Source organism: Gordionus sp. m RMFG-2023, chromosome 1, assembly GCF_954871325.1.
Source record: "Gordionus sp. m RMFG-2023 chromosome 1, tfGorSpeb1-WG-v2, whole genome shotgun sequence".
Classification (NCBI taxonomy): Eukaryota; Metazoa; Nematomorpha; class Gordioida; order Chordodea; family Parachordodidae; genus Gordionus; species Gordionus sp. m RMFG-2023.
This window is the reverse complement of record NC_088775.1, coordinates 81,329,042-81,336,951: the sequence shown is the minus strand read 5'-3', so window position 1 is coordinate 81,336,951 and position 7,910 is coordinate 81,329,042.

Below are 7,910 nucleotides of genomic sequence, written 5' to 3'. Positions count from 1 at the left end.
AAATATTCCCTGTTTGTATTTTTATTTTATGAGCTAAATTTGAAAAAAACAAATATACTTGTTTATTTGTGTACACTGCAATTGGGGAGAATATAAAGGTATTAATTTTTTTGGCTTCTGCTAAGTTTAACAGGTTGCTATTAATATTAGTTTGGAAGGCTGATACAATACCTAATTAGGGATTTTTCCATTGCTCTGAGAAATATTTTTCTAACTTTCAGTTCTTAGACATCATCATTTGATTAGTAGGGTTTTAAAATATCCCAATTTTCCATTTATTTATGTTAATTTAGTTAAATGTGGTTATATTTTGTTTAAAAGGTTTAAGAGTGAGTCCAAAAAGTCTCAATTGAATTCAGATTTAAGATCATTGGTGAGATTATGAATATCAAGAAAAATATGAGAGGCCCAAGTAGGTCTCCTTGCTGAATGCATTAATTGGAAGTGATGACAAGTGGGCTATATAGAAGAAACATGTTTATATGAACATTTTAAATCAGAGTTGTTAAAAGATACTTTTTAAATGGATCTAGATACAGATACATAGTCTCAAAAGTTATCTAGATACAGATACAGCGTCTAAAAAGTTATCAAGATACAGATACAATTTTTAAATGTATCTGTATACAGATACATTTTTTATTATGCTCTTATAGGTTTGCATAAAGCTAAATTAATATTATATTGTGAAAATTCATGAAATGAGCTAAAAAATTTATTGACGGCGATATAAAATTTATCAGAATATAACTAAAATAATGATTTTAATATAATATATGAAAATATATGATTAAATAATTATAAATAATTATTAGATTTCAGTAATAAAATATTTTCAAAATTTTGATCATTTAGGCATCCTCGTTTATCTGTAAAGACATTTTTAGCAACACTAAATAGTCTTTCCACAGGGGCGCTTGAAGGAATTGTAGTGTTATATTTAATAAATAACAATTTTATATCAGGGTATTCTTTAAAAATGCTAAAATCTCTACATTCATTTTTGAAAAAATTATTTAAAATTTGTTGATTATCAAAATTTAAATCATTATTAGAAATTATATCTGCTGTAGGGTACTGAAAAAAATCTGAAATTAAATTATTTGTTTTTTTTGGCAGGTTATTTGCTTGCAGTCAGTTGATGACTTTGATAATTCACCAGCTTATCTTTGTATCAATTGTTTTTTTTATTAAGATTTTCTTCCATTTGCAACCATGTCCAATCAAGTTTAAAAAAAGGGTGGAGCATGGTTGCTATTATATTATCATCTTCAAATAAGGTCACAATAAACCTAGAATTATTAAATATTTTTAATTTATAATATTAATTTACCTATCCTCAATCCCTTTAAGTAAGGCATCTAAGAGTGGTAAACAGATGAAATAAAATAAATTTTACAGTCAAATATTTTTATTTATAATAAAAAAAGGGGTATATAAAATGTATCTTAAAAAGTATCTAAAACAGATACAGATACCTCTAAAAAAATATCTAGATACAGATACTACATTTTTATATTTAGATACAGTATCTACTTTAACAACTCTGTTTTAAATATTTACAAATTATGCCATTGAAAATCTTTTAATGAATAGATTGATTATAAGCCATGTTAGAAAGAGGATTTTAATAAATTTTAATTACATGTGTGGCTATTTTTCATCTACACACTATTATCCTAATTGATATATATGTGCCAAGTTATTCCCATTATTTAATAACATTCATAAACGATTATTTGTTATAAGTGTTTGATTAGGTCACCCTTATTAAAAATTTGTTATTTTTATTGCTTATAAGTTTGATGAAATCAAAATTTTATCAAGAATGTTTAAATGGATTTTGAGACTGTAATTAATATTTCAAACCCTAAAAATATGAATCGATATATATCTTTCTATATATCTTTTAAGCTTTAAGTACAACTTTTTTTTAAAAAATTCTTTTTTATTAATCTTGCTAGGCTATTTCTAAATTTATTAGATTTAATATCACAAGAAAAAAGCTTTATAATTGTAAAATAATATTATTCAAAATATTGGGAAATTCAAAATAATATATCAAAATTTTTAACCAAACTTTATTAAAATTTTTGTTCTTTTCTTCACATATATCAAAAATAAAGAAATTCCACTATTACAAAAATCTGTATTAAAACTAGATTATCCTTAGGCATGCGTAAAACCCTGAGAAAGATAAGTTGATTTTCTTGTTTTCAAAGTCGTACCATTCTTTAGACTTAAATCTTGGGTCTGAGGCGATAGTTTTTAGATTTTATGACTAACTTGAATATTATGTTTTTCATACTAATACCAATTAACTAGTATTTACGGCTCATTTTGAGCCGATTTTTAAAAAGAAAAACGGCTAACTCAATATTTTATTAGGATAGTTATTATACAAGCCTTAAGATTTTGCTCATAGATGGCACAAAGGTTTGAACATCTATTAAAGAAATCTCGAGGCTTAAACAATATTTTTCTGGCTAAAATATTGAGTTAGCTATTTTTAAAAATCGACTCAAATCGAGCCGTTTAACAGTAGACATGACATATTATATGGGTCTTGGAGTTTAGTTTTTATAGGAGCACACATCACTTAAATTTTATTTAAGTATTTCATACTTATAAAAAACAATATTTTATTTTATTTAACACTGTTAGCAATATAAATTCACGACTTCTACATACAAAGTGTGAGGAAGCGACTGAACTTGTTAAATTTAGGGTACTCTATTTATTCCTCTCCCTTTGCGCAAGCTTCAGAAAAGCTTGTCATTGAATAAATCGTGTTTCGCAGTCCATTAGTATTTAATTAATTTAGCCTCCCTGACATTTTCCTCCTATAACTATTTTTTATTGACATTACACTACGATGCTGAACATTGAAAGTCCTACACATGAATTCAAATCATAATGAAATATGGCTTTAGGTTGAATTTAAAAATACGTTTTAAATTTGAATTCATAAAAAATGATAATTTTCATGTCTTTAAAACCTGCTTTGACTTTATCATGCAAACTTATTAGTATTGTTGAACAGTAATGAAATATAATTTGAAAACTATTTCGTTAGGAATGTAAGAAAACATAAAACAAAAAAAATAATCAAAAAGTTAATTTATATCTCAGAAATATATCGTTTATTATCAAAAATTTATTAATTATATGAATTTCGAAGGTATCTAAGTGTTGGAAACTCAATATTATTATAGTAATATCTCTAAAAATGATATATCAGCCTAAATTTTTTTTAAAAAAACATATGAAAACAACCTAACAAAAAGGTGCTCAGTATTTCTCAACACGATGAGCTTTTGCCCAAATGCAACATTTGCTCTATTGTTTTGAATAATTTTAGGGCTTGGGATTCAAATGATCCACAGGTCGGAGACTACCGGAGAGTGTTAAGGTGGCTATATTTATTTTTCATGGTGATTTCAGTTTTCATGATGGAGTTGACAGATAGAGATCTGGTAAAACGATCTACACAATACAATCCCAAGCGAGGGGTATATCTTGGTTCCAGGGGACTAGCGTCATTCCATCAAGTCTGGTTTGATTGTCAGGGCTGTGGCCAGAAGGTTAGCGTAGAAGGAATATTTGTGGATTTCAAGATTCTATTGATGATTGAATTAATGGCATAATGCCTGCGTAATCTGCCTTTTGGATAGTGTAAAGGGTTGTGGCCTAGGCTATTTCTATGAGTTTCACAGAGGACACATGATGTCGGCATTGTGATTTTACAACCTTAAACGAAGATCGATAGCAATTCTAAGTTCTTTGTTAGTTAGGAGCAATTCTAAATTAGAACTAGGTATTTTTTCTAACCATTACCCAAGGTGGCATATGGCTTAAGCTGAAATTATTTGATTGGGTAAAAAAGTTGAATTGTTGTGATTCTATATACTCGGGGCTGGGTTTAGGTAGAGAAAGAGGGATAGAGATTTCCTTTGAACATTAAAGTGCAAGTATTCGATGGAATGCTGTATCAATGGTAAATTCCAATCTCTTTTTCTAACAGAATTTGAATATGAGCAGCTTGGAGCTTTTTTGTTCCAGAGGTCTAATGCTGCCATATGATGATCTATAGTATCCAAGTTTGTATCGAAATTTAGCAACTGCGGATAAAAAATTTGAAATGCTTAAGGATAAGAGTGTATGGATATACCACTAGCTTTGGTAGAAGGGGAGCTTGCATCCAGGAGAGTGATGAGAATTTGATATTTAAAGTAGATTCGAGTATTTTTTAAATGAAATTCGAGGTCTAATAATATTTCAGGGGAAATAAAAATTGTCGATGAACGAAATGCAAGTAAAACTTTAGAAATGAATAAAAAAAATTTAAGAAAACAAATGGCCTGATGAGCAGGTAAATATTTTAAAATATTTTTCATTTTATTGAATTTGGCAAGAAATTTATTTCTGTAATGAAATATAGCATTTTCACCTCCAATGGGTGAACATAGGTGGTTAAAGCTATCTTTGTCCATTACAATAAAATTTTCAGGTGGGCATTCAAAAGGGAAGGGAAAATTCACATTTATTGGGATTTAGTGATAGTCCCATTATGGGGGCTAAACGATTTATAATTGTAGGTATTTTTATGATTTCATTATATGAGCCCACTTATGTGCCGTGCTACCAAACATTTAATTTAAAATCACATGGAAGAGATTTAATGAAAAATTGAATGCCCTGGCAGAATAATGTAGGATCTAAAGGATCTCCATGCTGAATACCTTGTTTGGAGAGAATGACTGAATAATTAAATTTTTAAAAGGTGGATTGGTTGTAATATGCTGAAATGAATATTGAATACTCTGGGAATGTTTCACAGAACGAGGGTATAAAATTCCTTTCTAAGTAAATTGAAGGCATTTTGTAGATCTATTTTGAGGATGCATGCGTATTAATGAGGACACTGTGGAGTAGGACACAGTCTTACAACTTCGAGAATATTAAAGCCAAGATGGTTAGGTTTTAAAAATTAAGGCATGTGTGATTTTATCCGGGAGAAAATTATTTTAGAAGTTATTCGCAGGAATACTGACCCTACTTAAGTCTGATATACCCATTTATTTTGTTTAAGGTTGTTAGCCGGACTCCAAATATGTGAGGTTGAATGGTGTTTGGATAGATCTTAAGTAAATTTGATAAACACCGAAAAAAAATCCATGGGTTCTATTTCAGGGGGTTTTTTTCCTGGAAATTTTTTTGTGGGTTTTATTCCCCGGGATTCATACAAAAGTATTTATGTATACTTTGCCACAAATTCGCTCTAACCATCAATGTTGGGAAGGAGGAAAAATACATTTAATGGCTCAGGTCATTATCCAGACAGAACAATTTTTCAAAACTGTTTCCTAGACATTTTTTTAGCATTTTTCTTTATTTATTTCAAAACAAATGATAATAAATTATTGAATTAATTTTTTTTGTCTAATAAAATACTTTTTTAAAAAATAATCGACATCGGTCGGTAGCATACATGAAATACTACATACCAAGTTTTAAAAAAATATATTATTCTACAAATTATAATCCTTTGTTTTGAAATAAATACCTAAGAAACACACTTTGAAAAAAAAGCATTCTGCCCGGAAATGGCGTTAGAACACTTCTATAGAAAGTGCAACATTTGTCCAAAAAATATAAAATCTTCAAAGATTATGATCTCGGAAGATTTTATAGAATGAAAATTTTTCTAAAGAGAAGATTTTTTTGAAAATGCTCAAACATAATTTTTGATCAAATTTTACCTAAAATTTGTAATCTTTATAAGTCTCTGATAAAATTATAAATTTTTGTAAAATTTTTTTTAATCTTCTTTAAAAAAATTTAGATTTTTGTTCAAAATATTTAGGCGAGATCATCTTTAGGTGCTGATCTTAAGATTTTTGTTAAACCCTCTTCTTTATGATAGCTGGGATGGGGGGAAGGCATCGTCAAATAGCAATATATTAAATGCGAAAAAATAATTATTGATACTTATCAGTCAACTCAAAATTAATTATAAGTCAAATTTAAAAGAGATAAAAATAACAAAAAACGATTAATAGCGGTTTGTTAATGTTGAATGCCTGTTTTAAAAAAATATTAAACATAAAATAAAATTAATTTTTTATTTCATTAATGTTTAATTTAGGAATCAAAAATTAGATATCGAAAGATAAATTACTAGCAAAAATGCCAATCCAAATTAACTATTTTGAAATAAATTACCGCTTTTTAACATCTATACCCAAATCCTTCTTTAAAATTTCTTTTATTAAACATTACAACCCAAACGAAAGTCATTTTTTTTCATATTAAATAAGTTCCATCTTTAAAGCCTAATATTTTATTAAGAATATTTTCCTAGTTTTATTAAAATTTCGGTACACATATAAATAAGTTTTTTTTCCCCTATTTAATAATAGTTTTTTCACTTTCTTATTTTTTTCCCCCATAATATTATAACTTTGTAGGTAATTATTATTTTTTAAATACCTTTATAATAAGATATGTTACTAAACCAATCTGTTACAACAAAATTAATGTAACACTGACTCCTTTTATTTATCAGGGGTTCTGTCAGATTTGATAAGTATTAGATTAAGTGATAGGAGACAATTTTGGCATGATACCATATAATATAATAAAAAATATATCAAAAATTAATTTTGTTGTTTCCAATTCCATAATCGCATCATGAGGATAGTTAATTTTTTAGAGATTCTACAACTTGTAAGTTTTAAGCAAACGCATTATTAAATCTGTATGGGGATATAAACGTCTAAAACGATTTCTTTTTTGAGAATTTTTTATATCCCTCTAAAACAATCGCTCCCTCCAGTAGATATTTTTTTATTAAAATTTTTATTTAAAAAAATAAATCACTTGAGAATTTTAAATATATACAATCCTCATACAAAAAGAAAAATGTAAATCTGTAATCCATTTTTATAATATTTAGGAAGCGACAAATAGATTGATCATTTAAAAAAAAAGAAGGAAATCAACGTTTACGACATTAAAAAAAATTTTGAACCTAAATGACATTCAAAACTTTCATGATATTAAAATAAATTTTGGTAAGGCCAATCAAAAATGCTAAACAGAAAAATGTTGTAAATTTAAAAGCAGTAGTAGTAGAGCCGTATCCTGGATCTTATTTTGATGCTTGTTCAAAAATAGATAACAACTAAAATATCTTATTTAAATCATTTTCAATAAAAATAACAAAAATTATACTTTCTTTCTTACCGCTTATAATTTTTCCATCATATTTTCCTCCTTTAAATAATTTTTATTTCCCGGTCAAACTCTGATTTTTGAACAAACAATTGTATTAGTAGAATATGATCCTATTCACGACAATTACAATCTAAATTTGATTTCTAATTTATTTATTTTTCTCACTCTATATTTTGTTGCATTGAAAATTTAAATTTATTTTAATGAAAATCGATAGAATATCACTTATGCGATATGTGATTCTGACCTGAGTCAAAAGGCAATTCCTTAGCTTATTTCGAAGAATAATAAATACATAAGCTTATATAAAAGTGAGAAAGAAATGATTTAAGAACGAAGCAATATTAACAATGTTGGAACTAAGAGTGCCTAAATAAATTATAAATATTATAATATATTGAATTATAAATTCAATTCATTTATAAAAAAAATGATTAATGGAGCGCCCCCGAAACCAAAACCAGTTTATTAGGTGGCGGCTAATTCGGCGTTCCGATGAACGCTGATAAATTTTTTTTAAAAAACCATCATCGCCGGAAGAGATTTTGGTGCACAGTTGTAGTTGTAAAATCACAAATAAATTAATAAGTTATTCCAACGATGAAAATTCGAAAAAAAATAATATACTCAAGGAACAGGAAATATAATATCGTTAAAAATTTATTTGTCTA